The sequence below is a fragment of the Pieris napi genome, chromosome 7 (assembly GCF_905475465.1).
Source record: "Pieris napi chromosome 7, ilPieNapi1.2, whole genome shotgun sequence".
NCBI lineage: Eukaryota > Metazoa > Arthropoda > Insecta > Lepidoptera > Pieridae > Pieris > Pieris napi.
In genome coordinates this window covers 7,752,269-7,772,988 of record NC_062240.1, presented here as the reverse complement: position 1 = coordinate 7,772,988, position 20,720 = coordinate 7,752,269, and the positions used below count along the sequence as shown (strand labels likewise).

The following is a 20,720-nucleotide window of genomic DNA, read 5'->3' as shown; positions in this document are numbered from 1 at the left end:
ACTCCCGGTGGAGATCTTCTTCTACTCCTCCCTCAAAGGCCGGCAACGTACCCACTAAATATGGGCCTCCTTGGGCTGCCCTTTATGAGCGTCCTGTTGGCTCATTTGCTCTCCCTATAAAAATATATTCGATTGTTGTTCTTCAAACTAAAATTTCATAACATTCATTCACTAGTTGATATTTTATAATGAAAGCATATCCAACACAACAGCCACCTAATAACATAAATTACAACATTCATAGCTCTTAAAACGTTCTAATTACGTTAACATGCTTGAAAACATCGCATATAGAGATTAATTAATTTTATAATATCTCGTCTCGTTCCACGCACATTTGCGTAGCGTACTCCACATTTGAAACATTTGAAATTCTCATTAAAACGCGAACGTAAACAATGTCATTTGCTTTGTCCTATACTAGAGTGGCTCTTACAATTTGCTATGCAAAAATATTTTTCGTATTGTCAAAGGCTTTTTATACGATAATTCTCGTTTGTTCATTACATAGAGGATTGTTTGTTTCTTTTTTAACTAGCCGATGGTAGCTTTGTACGCGTAGAAGTAGGACACAGTTGACTATAGTACCTGTCAGCCAGCTCATGAGCTAAATGGAGTTTCAATCAATGTTTATTAGTTTTATATTATTAAAAAATACAACCTTTTAGATGTGCGATTTTTTGGGTCTAAGGCATGCCAGTTTACTCACGACGTTTTCCTTCACCGTACGACCGAGTGGTAAATATGCATAGACAGAAAAACCATTAGTGCCCTGCCGGGAATCGAACCTACGATCTCAGGCATGAGAGCTGCACCCTGAAGCCACTAAATCAATATAAATTAGGTGATTGACGCCAAAGCTTCGTTGATTCGCCGTTTAGCATTATGTAGTTTTAAATATTACAAATCATCGAACCGTGAGTCCACCTTAATCAGTAAGCTTGACTTGAACTTGAACTTGAGCATCTCATTCTTGATCTTTTTAGTATTAAGTAGTAGGTATGACAATGTTTTCAGTATTTTTAGCAATTTTTCATACAATCGACTGACTTTAACTTGTTATTAACAGGTTTTGTCAACCCTAGTGAGATGAGCTTCATGTAATGAGTATAGAGATACTCATCTTTTAATTATTTAAACTCATTTTATGGGATGTCTACTCTACAGTTTTTAAACAACTTAAAGTAATCAATTATAAGTTACTGAAAATAGCTACTAGTATGTACATTTAGTATACGACTATATGCGACTATATGGTAGCATATAGTCGCTCGGCAACACGTAAGTTAGTACATTCAGAAAAAAGATTTTATTTTGGTCCGATTTTTATAACAATACATAGATAAAATAAACGGACGAATCTTATCTTTCTTGTTAATCGAGTATATAATCATGAATTACCCGCCATTATGCATTTCTGAGTAGAACCGCTCAATAAAATCTCATCTGACTCACCCCAGAGCGTCTAAAAGCAACAATTAGGGAATTTCTTAAAAAAAATGCAAATAAATTTTCGCCGCCGAAGAATTTTAATTATCCCCAGTTGATAGAAAGAAAAGAATCCCGAAGTCAGCGAAGCCAAATGCTCCGTCAAATAAATAAGTCTTTAAATTGCTCTCGGATAGTAATTAGTAACATTTAAAACCGCTGAAAGTGATGCCCGGACGTTGTTACGTAATAAATCTGTGTCAGCGGCCGTTCGTTTTCGCATTTTTCACCAACCCTCACTTTGTTTAAAGAAATTAAAAGTTCGAGTTCGATGATGCTATGTGCTTTGATTATTCAGGAATTTGTTTTTTACATACTATCCTATTTGTTTTCTTATGTTAAGTAGATGTTTACCCTTTATCTTAACAAATTCTTAGGGCTTTAGCAAGGATTAGATTATTGTAAATATACTTTTTACTTCTTGTAGATACTATATCACAAAAATATTATGAATTTTGTTCATAGATTGCAATACTTGATAAAAAAAAGATTATTCTTATGATATTGGACATTCATAAAATACAATAAACTCAAGCGATTGAAAGTTTTACGTTTTTATAATTTATCTACATCTTATAGTTATGTATATAAATAATAAGTATGTATATTGTATGTATACTAGAACGTGAGGAACGTTTATCTGACTGCAACAAAATATTTATTTAAAAATTACGTAATTTTTTAAATCTACGTAAGGTAGCAAATAATTCACAAAATGCGGTGGTTTAGTTATATTTACTGTTTATTATTTATTCATTATTTTTAAAGCAATTTAAACTAAGTTATAATTCAAGCATAAAATTTTTAATCGCAGTACAACAGTATCGTTTAATAGCGGACCGCGGTCTTTTATGTCCAACAATTTTAGTCAATTTACAGGTTATGAAAAATAAATGCAATCATAAAAAGTAGGCCCGCAGTGAGGCGCAGTGGCAAACTAATTTATTTTTATTTGTTTACGTTAGGGATTTGACCTATTACCAACAAGAAATATTTCTTGTACGATAAATGTTATGATGTGTCAGTAGACTACTCCTTATTTTAAAATAGGTTCAGTCGTTGTTATTTTCTAAAATATCTCAATTGTTTTAAAAAAGAGTGAGTTGAATAAATAAATATGTTTTCAATGTGACCTTACGAACAAGACAATGTCAAATTAAAGGTTTTTTTATAGACTTCATATACAAAGTATATAGTAACTAATAAAATTAAACAAAAAATAATGACAGTATTTCGGGTAATATTCATTAACCTCGTCTGTTGGTGTCACGTCATTCTGAACAATGGGTGCCCTTGACTTGTATCGTAAAGGACTTTTAATTTACTAATTATAAAAATAATCCAGCTTTAATATTTTATTATAAAATATATATTATAATAATAAGATTTTTAATGACAGTCATTAGTCAGTCATTAAAATTATTTGAAACTAGCTGGCCTGGCGAACATCGTACCGCCTAACAGATCGATTCTTTATTTTTTTTAATACTTATTCTGCTATTCGGGACACCGGTCTAGCTAGTAAGATAAAAAAAGAAAGTTGATAATACAACAAATTCATTATGTCAAAAAATAAAAATTTACCTTCCCGGAACCCCTCCACTAACTCTTGAACTTTAGATATATATAGAAAAGTGTTGTTTTTAGACTTTTTCACTCAATTTTTTTAATTTTTCTCTCCGTAAGAACCATCCTCGTACTTCAAGGAATTTTATAAAAGAGAATCAGACAAATCGGTCAAGCCGTTTTCTTGTTATGTCGTGACAACGGAAAACGGGTTTCATTTTTATATATATAGATTGTATATAATATAGGTAAATTAAATACAATTTCAAATAATTTTACTACAAACTTTTAAGTCTGGGTCTCATATTTCTGTATCTGTTCCGTGATCATTTCTAATAGGCAAGTAGGTGATTCTGTGCCTGACACACACGTCGACTTTTTGTTTCTAAGACATGCCGAGTTTATCGGCAGTATTAAATGCAATCATATAATGCCTACGCCTGCACAGCCGGGTTCGAACTTACGACCTCAGGAATGAGAGTTGAACACCTAAGCCACTAGCCTAACTGTTATTTATTTATATATTTTTTTACTAACTACTGAATCTACTTAATCAATGTAAGTAAAGTACCTACCTACTATCGAGTATATGTAATATGTTTCGCAAATAATAACTTAGAACTTAGAACAGTATGAAACTTTGTTAGTAATGCTTGGTGCAATTATATTAATGTATTTTTTTTATCTTAATATCTTACCAAAAAAAATTAAATATCAACGTTCACATTTACACAACATGAAGTTGTTCTTTTGATCATAAGTCAGAGCTTTCTCTTATGTAAAGTTCTATTTCCCACCGTGTGTCCTTGACCTTGTATAATAGAAACATTAGGACTACTGCTATATTACGGCAATTTATTTAGCCAAAGTTATGAAACTCGCTCACAGTATTTATGTTACTTCGGCATTCAAGTTATTGGATCTGCTGGGATAAATACTACTTGAGCCGATTGTATTTTAGCTCTTTATGTTAGAGAAATTCTAATATAAATTTACTTTAACCTAGACGGCGTTTCAGTACGTATTTATTTAGCAAATAATTTGGCTAATTCTGGCTCGTGTGTATAGCGCACCAACCCATAATATTCACTTAAAAATGAACTTTGTCCTGCATAAACTGCATCACAATAATTGAACTTACACATAATTTAATGTTAGATATTTCGTTTGACTAATAGTAGTAGATAGTAGTATTTTTTCAACGTTTTTGACTACTAATAATGTTACTTTTGCATATAAGTTTCTTATGACATATTTGTAGTCTCCAAATGGTAACAAAACTTTAATCTAAAGATTTTAATTACCAGTTTTGTATCTGTATAGCTCATATTCTTACGTCTGTAGGTTTTTGTATTTTTCATCACCGACGGGAAAGATATTTGATTATTGTCGCTGTATTTCTATTTAATGTTGATAAAGTATCAAACGGTACATTAATAAGTCGACATAATACTACAACCCCGGGTTTTGGTCTCAGATTTGTACCTATCTGATTCATGATTATTATTTTTAATACCTGATCATCGACCTTTATTTCGTTTAAACCGTAGGCCCCTGTGTTAAATGTGCACAGAGAAAAGCATTCAGCTAGCCGAGATTCGAACTCACGGCCTTAAGGTTCAACATGGCTAACGCAGACGTAATAATAGTTTAAAAAATAGCGCCACAAATGTAAGATTTTTCATACTATTTTACAAACTTATTTCACAAGCGTGTTAATACTCCGTTGAATTCATGAGTCGTCGTTAAGGGCGTAGTCTAGTTTTCATAAACATACGGATATTATTCCTAACATAATAGTGTTTGTTTAAGGAAAACGCTGTCAGTTAAGTGTATACAACGGCGATGCTATAAAAACATCGTTAGAGTTTATCCCTATGATGTAATAGTATGAAAGGCCCATTGTATTTGATGACCTAATATATGCGTTTTAATGTATTGTTGTAAACTAGGTATTCATATAACGTGTACTATATATAAAATATTTAATACTGGCTTTAAAAACGGTAATTTTAATATCGAGAAAAAACAATATATTTTTGTAAATTAAGAAAGATTTATGGCTTCGCAACGGAGGTGTATGTAATTTGCGTCTTTGCATCAATTTTTCTTTATTCAAGAACATACGACATTTATAAATTAATTCTCATTTTAAATATGCGGTTGTGTTTATTTCAACTAGCAGTTGAATTAAATATAATATAAATGATGTCATCAAAATACGCTTAGATCATGGTTATTACGTTATAAATGCATTAATGGTTTATGAGAATCACGTTTTATTTATAATTGACATAAAATACTCATACAGACACGTTCATAAATCGTGTTGTATAAGCAAAATTGTACAATATAGAATATTATAAAATGTTTAATTTTTTTTATTATCCGCTGGTTGCCATTTTCGTTACTATTTCCATATAAAACTGGTAACCATGGTAACCCGGTCTTTAGTTAATTTTAACTTTAATTAATAATGATGCCAACCAAATATTTATTTTTAGTTGATTTTTTAAATATGAAAATATTAAAGTGAGTTGGTAAAAAAAATCTTCTAAGTCTTAAAAATTAAAAATAAATTAAATTTGCTGAATCTGTAATCTATAAAGGCAGAAGACAGAACCTCAAAACACCAAACAAAAGCCATCAACGCAATCTATTGTCCGCCGCTTCATAATGCAAATACGTACCTTTTCATTCGAAGCTTTGTAATAACGCGCCCCTTTCCTGAAAGCCTGGCTTCACCCCGGGGGGAAGCGAGCACGTGTGTATATATCCGTCTCGGTCACACGTATTCCAAATAATGCTATGCGTTCTCTGTCTAGCGCAGCCGATCAGCGCACGCATTGCAGGTGAATCCGTTCTTCAGTTGTTTTCTGGTAGCGCCGTGCGTGGGACGTCTTCGCTTTTTTAGCGTTTCCCGCGTAAATTTACGAGTACGAAAAATATTGATAACATTCCCCTCTGAATATTAACATTTTCGTGACGATACATGCAAAGTGTGACAATTTTAGTGTATAATTTTCTCGTGCCGGCTTTTTGTGGTAATTTTTTGACTATTTTAGTTTGTGGAAGGATTTTTGTGCTACCATTGAAATAAACGTAAGTAATATTTGTTCATGCTTTTAACATGTTAAGGCGTTGCAACACGTAAAAAATAATCATCGTAATAAAAGCTTATTTGAAACATTGGTTCTAATTATCATAAGTAATTTTTTTTTATTTTCTATGACATTTGTCATAAAATTGTTTGAACATTTTTATAAATAACATCTGTTTAATTTTATAGTGATTATTGTTATAATCATTATATCTAATTCATTTTATTTGTCACTACATTTAAACTTAAATTGATTTATCATGATTACTATATATGAAAGCTAATTTAATTGACTTTCGTATATTTCAATCTCAAATATTTTTAATACCGGCGCCATTGTTAATTTAAAATCGTATATTTCAAAACCGAATATATATGAAAGCGCCATATAATAAAACTGTTTTAAAACCGTTTAAAAAAAACATAACAAACAGGGACAAATATTGTATAAAAGAAATGTATAAACCTTGAAATCGATAAAATTTTATTTGCAAATATTAATTATGCAGAAACTCGTTTTGTGTTTGCACATAGGTAACTCGTATATTGTGTAATAGCCGCCAGGTGAAGGAAATCATCCATGAATACGTTACAACCTGAATTTTTTACTCGATATAACCACTGCCCACTTGATGCAACTCGGAAATCTAGTTTTTTATCTAGTCCAATAGTTCGTTCTATCGTATTCTGTATGTAATCCCATATATTGAACGGATAAATTTTTGCATTTACTTTATTGATAATTTTTAGAGAATTTTATACCGCGCTTGCGAGTTAATTGCACATAAAAATATATTAGTGTGTAGCCGGGATTCAAAAATTCGACCTCGGGGTTGAGAAACGAAAGCTCTCTGGTTTTTCTTATATATAAGTATGTATTAAACAATTATATCAAAGCGCGCTAAGCAAGGTTCGTTTTCAAAGTTTCGTATACCGAAATTTATTACCACTATTATACTACTATTATACTATTATATTCGCCTTAGGGCGAATATTAAAGCAATATTTTGACGTATATCGTCACTGTTAAAATAATGATAAAAATATTTAAGTATTGAACTCATTCAAATGAAATTCAAACATTGGAAAATTTATAAGATTTGTGGTTTTTACAGTGATTAGCCTTAAATAACATCTATAATAAATCAATTAGTTTTATATTGTCTAATCACTGAATCGATATGGTATATATGATATGGATAGGTTAAATTAAGTTATATATAAGTTGGTAATTGTCTGAAACTAAAAAAACTGACTGTGTTAAACATAGACTAACATCGAGATCGAACGGTGCATACCACGTCAGAGTTCCAAATTGTCTTATTGTCCAGTACGGTTCAGAGCTATTTACAGAAATAGAAGAATGATCCTCTGTCGTCTATATAAATGTATTTCTTACGTCCGCCTAATCGGTATTTAAAATTAATATAACGTTTTCCTGTTTTAAATACATTTAGAAAGATTTAGTCAGTTACTCGAAGTTGTTGTTCGCGTTTTTAAAATTACAATAGATTTTTTATAAAATACAAATTCACACATCTTCTACCGACAGCTTGTAGTCTGCAGTTTTATTTAAACAAACAGAATAGCATACGTACTGAGAATAAATTCGAATCATCGATCAATTACTTGCAAACTTTAAATTTAGATGAAAAAGGTGACGTTGACACGTGTCTTGGTTGAATAAAATCTATAAGCTGTTAACGCGACAGAAAGTTGGCGGACGTCGAACTCTTTTATTTTTAAATACACAAGCTAAACATTTTTCTAGGATTTGATGACCCCGCGAACTTCGTGTTGCCCGAAATGAACTATCTCTGCATTTATAGTAATCTATGGCGATTCCATTCATTGTAAAAATGACTTGTTTGCCTGCGTATTTTCATAAGTCTGATATTTCAGGCTGTTACGAGTATAGTCAATTTGTTAATTGCAATCAATTCTCTTGAACGTAACTAAAATTAAGAAAAAAACAATGAAATCTGTGGCATTGTGGTGAAGCAAGTGTCAAGCGATTTTAATACATTTACGAACAGCTGTTTATTCCCATGGATAATCGGGATGATGTGGTAACGGAGCGGACTAGGCGAATTAATTAATTGAGGACAGATACCGGCTACGTAATTTGACGCGTAGCAAACGTTATATAATAAAAACTTAGCTTATTCAAAACTAAACTAAAATTCAGCATATTAAAGAAAACTTAATACGTAGCTTTTTTTGTTTCGGTGTTCATTAATATTGGACGGAGAAAAAAGGTTTAATTCTCGTTCCTAGTGGACCAAATGCACGGTTAAAAATTAATTGGATAAAGCGATTATGGAAGTAGCGATGCCAATCGGATTAAAATAATCCCAATTTTAAAACGCTTTAAAATTGCCTATATTTGAGGTAAATGTTTGTTGAGTAAGTCGACATACTTCTCTGAGTAGAATGAGGTTATGTCCTTTATATATTCTAACTTGCTATGTCCAGTATATATATATCAGTATTACTCTTCGTAATAACTATGTTTTTTAATTGACATTATTTATTAAAACAATTTGTGACAATATTTTAGATTATAGATTTTTCTATTAGTGACATTAAAAATTATGTTCATCGTCATAAAAATATATAATTATTTAGCGCAGATGTTATTTTGCGATAACCCCTTATTAATTTAACTTAAATTGTATGAAGGGAAAGGAAATAATACGCACGCTACTTGATTTAATTATGTAATACTGAAATAATGATGCAGGTTTGCAGTTTTTTATCACTTAAGTTTTAATGGTACTATAGCCATGTCCTGATACTTAACATACCTTAAAATTTGGTTAGTGTATGACGATTATTTTTAACCGAGGATGTAATGTAATTTTACAAATGCATAAAAACTCGTTTAATACATTAGAAAAAAATAACGACTTAAAGAGATTATAATAACTTACCTAACATAAATAAAAGCGTATTTTAGGCAATTAATAATTTTAATCTTCAAAACGCTACTTGTTACTTTAAGTATATAATTTACTTTAATATTTTTTTTTTGTTTTGAGTTAATCTTAGTGCTTCGTTTTTATATGAAATATACATATTTCTTTCTAAAGTGGAAAATTTACGAAGTAAAAATAAACGAACGAAGAAGCGAGAATGAAAAACGAAAGTTCATCTCTAGTAGTGATGGTACTGTTAATTGTTATTAACATGTGAAGATATTTAAAGACTGATGCGTCACTTCAAAGATAAATTAACCACCTCAAAACATTCTAACCTCTTTTATTTTATTTATTTGCTCTTAATAATAATAATCCGGTAGCGCTACAACTCTATGTAGGTCTTGGCTGCAGATTACATGCATTTTCTTTAAAGACAAGTAGCCGATCAGCATTCTGGACCTTGACATATGTCGTAAATTTTTGGGTTCTAAGACATGCCGGTTTGCCCTTACCGTATTAGCAGGTATTAATTCCGCCTAGGCCGCGAACGCACTCAGAGTTGAGAGAAGCTTGCTTACAAGAATAAACCGCTATGGCATTTATTATATTTATACAGAAATAATACATATTTTAAGTAAATGTAGTTACGTAAGTATCACATATGAATCGCAACAGTTTAACACTTGCATAGTTATCAGAACTGTCTTACCATAAACCCTTAATAACTTATTCTTTATAAATTATTATATTATTATTAAAATTAATGTTAAATAATATAATCGACAAAAACATGGAACTGTTACTGGGGTAATCATTCATACAAGCAACATTTCTGTTATTAATTACGTGGTATTTCTGTTTCCATATCTGGACGTCCTCTATAACATTTTAGGCGTATTTTTCCTTAATAATTTGTAATAATCAAATAGGTTTTTATATTTATCCTTATATAGAAATGATATTATGTCGTAATATTACGCGTATGAAATCTTTTTGTGTATTAACGAACTCGCTAGACTGGTCAAAATTGATGAAAATATCATGATAAATATCAATTACGGTTCTGGTGACCGTGTGCTTTAAAAACGTAGTCACATGGTAGATAAAAAAAGCTTTACATATGTACATAAAAATACTAGTTGCTTTAAAGCTTCACTTAAAAATCGAATTTAAAAAGCTAAACACACTTCAATCCGTATAAAGGCTGATTCACGCTACACCGTGTCGCGACCGGGCCGGGCCTCGGCCGGGACACGGCCACCGTGCGCCGTCCTGGACATTGATTCATGTTACACCGGGCTGTTTGGGTGTACGCACGTACGTGCTTGCACCACTATATCTGTTTTTGTCAGCTAGTGATTTCATCTGTCGATAGACTTGACGCTTAAGTAATTATGCAATTTTCACAATTTGAATTGGCAGCTATTGCAATTGCCATCAATGACGAAGTATTAGAAAAACAAAGCGAAAGTACTAAAAGAAGATCGGGTGTACATCCAACCTGGAGAAAGCGAGAAGCAGAAGGGGAATTTTCTTTACTTAACAAAGAATTAATATACGACGAGAGCAAGTTTTATGGTTATTTTAGAATATCTAAAGAATGCTTTACTCATTTACTTTATTACCATTACCAAAAAAATTACAAGATTTCAAAAGCCATATTTATCGTACATAGAAAAAATTCAACCTCACTAAGATTTGACGTTGGGTGCCCGGGCGCCTACGTTCATGTTACGACGTGCCGGGGCCGGACCGTGCCGGAGCCGGGAAACAATACCCACCGACATTACAACGCCGTGCCCCGGCCGTGCCCCGGCCGTGCCCCGGCCGAGCCACGGTCAGGCATGAATTACTTCATACAAAAGTATATCAATAATGTTAGACCGTGCCCCGGCCGGGGCACGGCCCGGTCGAGACACGGTGTAGCGTGAATCAGGCTTAAAGCGTTTGTTAAAAACGCTTCACGCAATAGCATAACAAACAATATATAAAATATCCTTATGGAAGCCAAATATTAAATAATATGTGTGGATGTGACCTTGTCATGAGGATACAAGTAATCTGCTCGCTATTATGTGCAAATTGAATGCGGTTGCGATGTTTTATACCGTTGTGAGTAGTTCTTAGAAAAATTGTAATATTTATGAAAATTATATACATTACACTAGACTATATTGGACGTTACTAATCCTATTTGAAAGTCCGTAAAATCAAAGATTACCAATATTCTTTGAATGGTTAAACATTCAGTTAAGTTTGTAAATTTATTCTTGTATTTTTTTAGAATTTTTGCCGGTCGTAAATAAACTATAGGTAAGTTAAAGGAATTCCAAGGGATTCCGATGTCGCGGTTTCTAAGAATTTGTTTCTTTGCTTCGTTAAATACTTAAAGAGGAAATTCCAGGGTCCTATGTTAGCTTAGCCTGTCTATCTCCATATTAGCGGGTGTCTTTGACGACGTATATTCTTAAGCTCTATTCGACCTGGATAAATGAATTTGGATAATAAATTGGTTCTGTCTTGATAATATTATTATTAAAATCCTGAAATAAAGCTCAGAACAAAATATATTATGTTGCCTCAGGCTACGTATAAATAATGAATGGATTTGTGTTTTGTTTGATATTATTTATTTTATTTTTAAAATCGGTATGTTTTGTAATTAATGTACGCTAATGTTGATTCTTATAATTATGTTTTAGAGATAGTCTTATGTAATGAAGTGTACTAGGTTAGGTTACGTGCCTCTGAAACGTGAAAAAATGGGGTGTTAAAAGTTTTTAAGTTTATTTATAGCTTCGTACATGATATATGTCAATTATTATTTTATAGATGTTTGGGGCCATTTGAATGATGTCTGCTTTTTGTAATATAACTACTATATAACTAAAACATTCGTCTCTTGTATATGCTTAACTCAAACGTTTAGCAAATAATTCCATAAGAATTTATATAATGATACGGGTTCTATCTTTGAATATAATTATTTAAAGGTAAAATTATCATAAAACCCGTATATTGCTTAACTAATTATTTCCCATCAATAAAAACTTGTTGCATTTAAGTAGAAATAGTGCGTGACAAAGAAAATGTTTCTTGTCCTGAACTGTATAATTTATTACAAAGCAATATGACTTTTGACGTAGTTAGCAATTAAACTAATAAACAATATTAATGATAAACACACCAGCCAGCGTGACGGCACGCAACTATTAATTTTTCTCATTACATTATAGCCTGTATCAAATAGGGCTTTAGGTTTTGTTAATTGTGCGTAGCAGTTTTGTGACATAAAACAGTCATGTAAATATAAAAGTTATCCGTATAAATTTAATGAAACTATTACCGGTCACATAAAAGGTATACCTAATTGTAATGGAAAAAAATAAGAGTATTACAATGAAATGTAACAAACATATATTTTGTAATTACATACAGAAATTGAAAGGAGGCAAATTCCTTAAGGATTTGAGGGTTTATTAGGCGGGTGACATATCTTGATTGCGTCTTTGTGTTGCTTGTTTTGCTGATTGTATCCCTATTTCTGTTTTGTTTCTAAGCACGTATTTACATATGTTTCTTGTAAAACAGGAATATTTCCTAAGAAAGAATAGACAAATAATTGTGGCTAATATTTTTTGAGTACCTACTGTGTACCATATTTATAGCTAAGCATCCTAAAACACTTTATCACTAAATATTAAATTTTTCAACATTTTTAATATGTTGTAAAAATTAATCAACTATTTTATTTTTGAAGCTCAGTGGCTTAGAAATAGTATTTGGAGAATGATCTGAGTTCAGTCCTTCATATATCAACGTTTAGTGGGTTGCTGGATTATATTTTAAAAAAATCCGATCGTTCAATTGCGTCTAGAGGTATATTTAAATGACATTGCATACAAATATCTTCAATGTTAAATTTGACAAAAACATTCAGGTCGTCGACACAAATTACTGATAAACATAAAATTAACATCAATTTACCAATTATCATGGCATACTAATGATGCAGAACGCAATTGAATTTGTGTTAATTTAATTCATTGATATTTTTCCATACTTTCGTGTTTCGAACAAGGGCCTTCACCTTTAGGTCTTGTAGCAGTAAACATACTCTGTTTGCTGTTAATAATGTCATACAAAAAGACAAAACTGTTATATAAAATATAATTTCCTTCTGTAATTGCTTATATAATCCAGTAATACAAGTTTAAATAGTATTTCCTAAAATTGTATTTTATTCTTCAATCATTCTTAGGGTCTGTTTCAAAATGTACGGATAAGTTCTACATAAGTTCCAAATTAGCTATTTATTACTTGTTGGTAGGATAAACACTATTGTTGCGTTTCACGACTGTCAGATATTCGTCACATAAAGTCCATCAAAAGTTATGAGCCCGATGAAGTGTCAAATGTCACAATTTATATTCCAAATAATTATAATAGCTATTTGGTACTTTATCCATACATTGTGAAACAGACCCTTAATGTCATAAAGGTTTTTGTAAATATATAATTGGTGCCTAATATTTCATCATATGATAATTCTTAGTTCAACAGTGCCACCTATTTCTAAAACGATGAACATTGTTATTATTTAGTATATGGAAGTGTTATACAATGAAACTTATTCTTAATCATGTTATCTGATATTTCATAAACTCAAACCGGTTCGTAACTCTTTTCAAGGTTAATGCCATAACATAGCCTACTTTCGCAGACAGCGTGTTGTGATACATTCGTAACAGCAAATGAAAAAATGCCTACACTTGGCCCACCCAAACTATGACAAAGGTCGATAAATTAAATAATCGATGACATACTTATTACTTATATGACTTAGGGTCTGTTTCACAATGTACGGATAAGTTCTACATAAGTTCCAAATTAGCTATTTATTACTTATTGGTAGGATAAACACTATTGTTGCGTTTCACGTCTGTCAGATAGCGCTATTCGTCACATAAAGTCTATCATAAGCTATGAGTCCGATGAATGTCAAATAGCACAATTTATCTTCCAAATAATTTATGTGATGCATAGCTATTTGGTACTTTATCCATACATTGTGAAACAGACCCTTAATAAAATATCACCGCTAATAGTCGAGGTTCTAGGTCGAGGACGTAAAATAGGCACTAAAAGATTTTTATATACATATTTCACGCAGATCTTCGCGTTTAATGTTTTTTTATTGTTGTTGTGTTTTGTGTGTTAATGAATGTGTCTTTGCCATTGTTAAACTCACGTTACAGTAACTAGGGTACGGTCTGCGATCAAAAATTTTAACTTGACTGTATATATCGCATAATTAGACTAAGTTCCGGGAAGGGATGAGAGACGTGGCGTTTCAGCAATCGCCTCTTCGATCTAGTACCGACAGTGATTAACTGTGCGCAAGATTGGGCACGCGATATGCTGATACGGGACTCACGTTGCAGAAATGTAGGGTAACTTTTAAAGAAAACTAAAAGCTTTCTTAGGAAATTTTGTGACCTTTTTTAATGAATACATACATAAAAACAATTGAGATCTGTGTAACAAGTGCAGACTTCTATGTCTATCGTCGACTCAATATTGATTTTTTTAACTTTAGTGATTTAAACGCACTTTCGTGCCTGTACCTATGTTATTTTCAGTTGTTTCTGATAGGTAGGTATGATTTCTACTCTTATATAAACACATACAAATAGTTCATTTTATATATGCTAAAACTATACCTATATATCTACAATAAAATGAAACTTCTTAAATGGATATAAACACGACTTTACATTATTTACATTCTTAACAATACTTAACAAGTGACGAATACGCTGTATCCCTTAAAGAAGTTTTATTTAACTGTGTAGTTCATGCGTAAACTTATTAAAAACAATATATTTTTCAAATGTAAATTGTATTACTACTTTTCTATATATTTAACTGACTCGTTATAATCAAAACTACAGTTAAAAGAGATAGATATTAACGACCTGCCGTAAAGCATAACATTTATCTTAATTAAAAATCGATTTTCATTAAAATTAAATTATGTCGTATCGCACGTTGTTATATTTTATCATCAACAGCAGTTCGTATTAATCTTTATGAGGTTCATGATTATTACCTGAATAATGCGATATTCAACCTATATTGAATAATAAAATAGCTCGTCATTCCGGAAAATTTGTTATTTTCACTTTAAAATCTAGTGAAATTCCATAAATATATGACGTACCTATTTTTTTGTGACAGATTTTGAAGCTATGATTTATTTGTTACTACTGGCTACGCCATCTAAGGAAACAAACGTGTCGATACTAAGACCGTTACAGTCGTCTTTCGACACTTTGTTACTAACGCATCCTAACTTTTTTTGGACATGTAAATCGCAGAGATCCAGAAAGTCTAGTAAAACTTATAGTGACTGGCACAGTAGGGCACCAGACCTCGAGGCCGATCCACTACTCGCTGGGCCGATCAAGTAAAGGCCTTACTATCATCCAGGCTCAGAGGCTTGCCGAAGACTGGGAATAGTCGAGGAAGTTGTGCGGCGCCTCAAACACGACCTTCAGAAATTAAGAGTGTGACTGAAGAAGAAGACGCCATCAAGGCCACACTACTTAAACTTAAATACAGTCAATTAAAGGTTTACAAGAAAATACAACTAACCAACCAACAACACGATCATAAATGTAAAAATTATCCTCTATACTTGACAGTTTACAATTACAAATTTAGATTATGTAAAGGGAGGCCACATTAATAAAAAAGACTGCTGGAGCCCACGATCATTGGCTCCACCATCACGTGAATGTTGAGGCTATTCAACTCCTTGACACCACGGGCCTAGTTAGAAGACTAAAAAGGACAAAACCATTTGAACTAGTAAATTAGTGTTAGGGCCACGTTAGTATATATAATATAAGTGCTTAACAGTGTGTGAAAAAATAGAACACAAGAACAGAGTGTCTTCCCTTTTATAGAGACTGTAAGTAGTGTTATTGGACACACACATGTTAAAAATGCTTTTTAGTAGTTAGACTTAAATTACTTATTAGTCTTAAGTTAGGATCTTAATGTTACATGTATAAAAAAAATAAAAATATTATCGTTTTACAGATTTTTCAGTCGGATTTTAAGATATTTTCATTTGGTAACCAGTACCTGAGTGCTGTAGACCCGCTTCTACTTGAGTGATAATCAACCGACGGTAAAAAGTTCGGTAAGCGTTTCGTTGAAACTCGAATTAATTTGATTTCAATGTAATTACAGTTTCGTATCGCTGATTCATCTTTTTTGTTTAAATTTTAAGCTGGTTCTTACTTGAAGACAAAAAGTCGAGTAATTGGTACACGAATATACTGAACTAGCGGCCCGTCCTGGCTTCGCATGGGTGGACAATTATATTTTAAAATTTGTAGATATTGATATGTTCTTTAATATTGTGGAACATCGTTTTGTTCTATCATCAATAGTTTTCGCAACGCATGCGATGAAAGATATTTTATAGACATTTTTTTTACACTTTGGGTAACATTATTGTAGTTTTGTAGGGATCCTTATTTTTTGCAATTAAAAGCCTTTATTAATCAGTGATATTGTAGCATTCAAATAGTAAAGGAATTTTTTAAATCTGTTCAGTACTTTTGGAGCCAATTCGTTTAGTACAGATCTTTCCTCTTTATAATATTAGTATAGATAAAGTTTTTTTATTTAAATGCATGTTTGCTTAATATTTTAAGCTCGCTAATTATCACGGCTTTTTATTGTTAGTATCGTCCTTGAACACAGTTGTCTAAAACATATTTAATAGTAATAACTGTTTTTTGAAACATCTTTTACGCTCTACCAAAATCTACAAGGTTATCCAATATCCAAATTAGGTCTTCTATGCAACTTGGAAATTTTCAATAGATCGAACTAATGTTTTCCACCAGTAACGGGTAGATATTTTTGATTAGCGACTTCGAATACCTTTTATAAACCGAGATACTTTCTATGAAATAAATAAGTAGTATTTATATAGGTATTTTTTATTATATTGATAAAATTACTTGAAAGGCTTTTTTTCAGTATAATACTCGAGACAGAACTAATTAAAGCGTACGACCAACCAGCCTCCAGAAACCACTCCTTATATGGAAATTGTATTCGTTTTTACAACAAACTCTAAAGCGAAATTAGCGAATTATCACTAAATTAATACAAAGCTTTCGTTAAACGTAAATTAATCAATAAAGCTTTTTTTGCCAGTTCTTCTTGCCCGCTCTACGCCCTTGACTTGCGAACTGGTCGTAAATGTAAATATAGAATTACTTCAACTTCTTTTCTGACGTTCATAAGGGTACTTGTTTATCTATATGAATAAAGTTATTTTGACTTTGACAACATTGAAAATATACAGAATTAAAGCTCTCAAAACTTGGAAATGTAAATCAAAACCGAAGTATAAATTGCTTACTCCTAATATGACTAATCAAATTTTCTTAACACAAAATATATATCTTATATACCTTGGTCAATTCAAATATATCTAAATATATTTTATCGACATACCATTACTGCCTCGCGTGCCCAGTATTTCAAAAAGAATGCAATCGAATAGGGCAGGCATTGAGGGCATTATATTTTTGTATTTTCTATTATAGTATTCAGAACGCGTGTTAACGCGACTGTCAACTGTTCAGTCGTCATATAACACATTCGGAGAATGTTCACGTCTTGTTTGTATGAAAATTATGTGTTCTTATACGAATTCGACGTTTTTCAGGGAGCGTGGGATACATACTTTATGGGATTTATTTATTCATCTCTGATCTGAGAATGACGCAATGAATTTTTGTTCATTGTTGGTTCATCGTTCGGTTGAATAATTGAGTGCATTTTGAATAGTGCAAGGCTTGAATGAATCGAAATTACAGGGTTACTACTTTTATTTCTTAAATAAGCTATGCATAAAGGCTCAGGCGCATAGATTTTTGTATCTATTTCATTGATAATTTTTATAAGTTAAACCAATAGTATTCTGGCTTCTGAACCTGACTTATGTCGTCGTTTATTGAAGTTCATCACAATATATTTTTTCGCTGTAGGAACAAATATTAATTACGCATATAGAAAGAACTATCGGTTCACAGCCAGTGTCAGAACAAACTTCAACATCGAGAGAGGTTCGCTTAACCACAAAATTTTAAAAAACGTAAATTAGTCTAACTACTAATTGTATATAGAATATTTTTTGTATTGTATATACAACTAGTTGGTATCAATCAAATAACCACCGCCAGATGGTTTCGTTTTATGATAGCGAAGACGAATCGTCGTCATTATCTCGCTCCAGCGTTACCACGTTTCCGGAAAGCTCAAAACATCTGTCAAACATCTGAATCTAGCCGTCCTAGTTTCCTTTTAAACTAAGACCTAACATAAACGTTGTGCTAATCGTATAATCAATCTTGTAGATAATGCTTTAGTTTATCCCTTTAACTGAAGTTCAAATTTTCGTTTTATAGGCTATTTTGTAATGAACTGGTTCTATTCAAACCTCTTGCTTTTGTTATCTGTATTAGATGGTTTCGCTCAAACTCTTTTATATACTTCAAGATTATGTTAATATTCCTAGAAATTTATATGTAAATTTGGAGTCCGAAAGAACCTTCTTGAAAAGAACATAAACCAATAACGTTGTCTCAGTATCGTAAGCAAAGAAAAGCATATGATCGATGATAAGAGGCGTTACGTCTCCACCGATCAAGTTCCACTTGTATATCCAGTTCCTAACACGTAATTTTACCTGCACTACCGTATTTAGAATACTTTCCATAATCAAGATGTCTTTAAAAATGAAAGTCGATTCACGGGAGTCTTTCTATGCAGGCAGTCTTTTTGTGGCATGTACTATTTGGGTCAGTGGCGCAGTGACGCCCGTCACAGGGGTTTTAGTGATCACGCTCTTTACATAACTACGCGGTTTCAGTTTTTAATACATTACCGGATGGTTTTAGACGGCAAGGTTAACGATGTGAAACGTTTGGCTTGCTTAACGTATTACGCCATTGATAAATGGTTTATAATTAAAATCAATAGAAGACTAATTTTAATAAAATTTCGAATATCATGTAGCTATTATGTATAATTATGGACTGTTGAATCCAGTGTTTCCCGTGGGGCCCACGCCCCACAAGGGGGCAATTTGATTGTTAAATGGGCTATTCGAAAATTTATTAAAATTATTTGGAACTTGAATTTCAGTTTTTCGTTGTTTTGAAAATTTACGGTGTTTCGTTAACAATTTCCTAGTAATTTCTTTCTAAAACCTATAATTTAAGTTTCTTTGTAAACAGTTAATTTTTTTAATATTTAATATTATGTATGTTACTTAGTGGGGGTAAACAAAAGAGTTTTGGAAAGGCTTAGGTAGGGCATGGCACAAAAAGCTTGGGAAACTCTGGTTCAATTAGTCAGCCCCGATAGGAAGAAATAAAAAAATATTTGATAAAATTTGCTCGCTACCTCTTTTTTGGTTATTAGTATAATCTATGTTATAAGTATACTTAGCCAGATTTTTTACAAGCGTTGCTTTAAAGTAAAATAAATTCGGATATGACTCTGCACAAACGTCTTTAAATAAATAATAAGTATAATAAGATTCTATTGACGAATTTCCTTTGTGTTTGAAACACGCAATCTGACCATTATTCACGTGTCAATATTATTCTAAATTATGCTTTGCTTTTTGCTGCCATGTCTTTTAACTAATGCCATACCCTATAATTACTCATAATTGCCTTTTATTATGGGGTTTAAATATGTACTCAGTAGTCCAAAGATTGGAGTTTTTGCCGAGAATTTATTTATCAGCCAAAAACCTTTGTACATGGCATAATGAAACACTGTCTTGTTCTTAGCAATCGGGAATTCTATGAACCGTGATTCGTTCGGATGGAATTTCGATGGTCGTCCTATCTACTTGAAATTACCAGACGTATTTCAAAGCTCTATTCATAGTTAATTCTCAATATCTATCTGGTTTCAATGCTATAAATCTAATCGAAATTGGATTAGGGTATTAAATAAAATAATTTCTAACCGGATTGAAGTTATGTATTTACAATTATTTTACATAATTTTAAATTTAACCGACGTTTCTTTCGCGTGCTTTACAGCGTGCGTGGTCACGGTGACTGAAGACAAAAGGTGTTGAATGTCAAAAAGTATCTCTTTGTCAAATTGATACTTTTTGAAACATACACGCGAAACGTCGGTTGAATTTAAAATTATGTAAATTAATTGTAAATACATAACTTCAATCCGGTTAAAAATTGCTTTATTAAATGTGTAAAAGTTATGTCAGTAAAAGACAATACCATGGATTAGAGTATATATATTCCGAAAATACATCTGCAAAGAAACGTACCTAAACTAAAATTCTTTGCGGCATGCGGGACCAGCTAGCCCCAGTAACATTTGTATGAAAATGGACGTAAATTCTACTGTTTCATAGTTGGATAGCAAGTCACTCCAAAAACTCTGAAATAGTATGCAACATTCACCGGTACCCAATTTTCAAATATGCACAGTATTATAACATCATTGTCTACTTTTTGTATTCTATAAATTCGTTACATGTAAACATGTATTGCAAGATTTTATTTAAG

General features: G+C 31.9%; 1 protein-coding gene across 8 annotated transcripts in view; it reads left to right on the top strand.

Moving 5' to 3' along the window:
• Window positions 1-20,720, top strand: part of LOC125050784 (RNA pseudouridylate synthase domain-containing protein 2-like) — a 245,885-nt gene that overhangs the window by 128,983 nt on the left and 96,182 nt on the right. Inside the window, exon 1 of one of the 8 annotated variants that reach the window (XM_047650788.1) lies at window positions 5,911-6,156. The exons of the other annotated variants lie outside the window; for them this stretch is intronic. The gene's annotated coding sequence lies outside the window, so the exon portion shown is untranslated. Of the gene's footprint in view, window positions 1-5,910; window positions 6,157-20,720 lie in introns of those variants that run through there. 8 annotated transcript variants of the gene reach the window in all.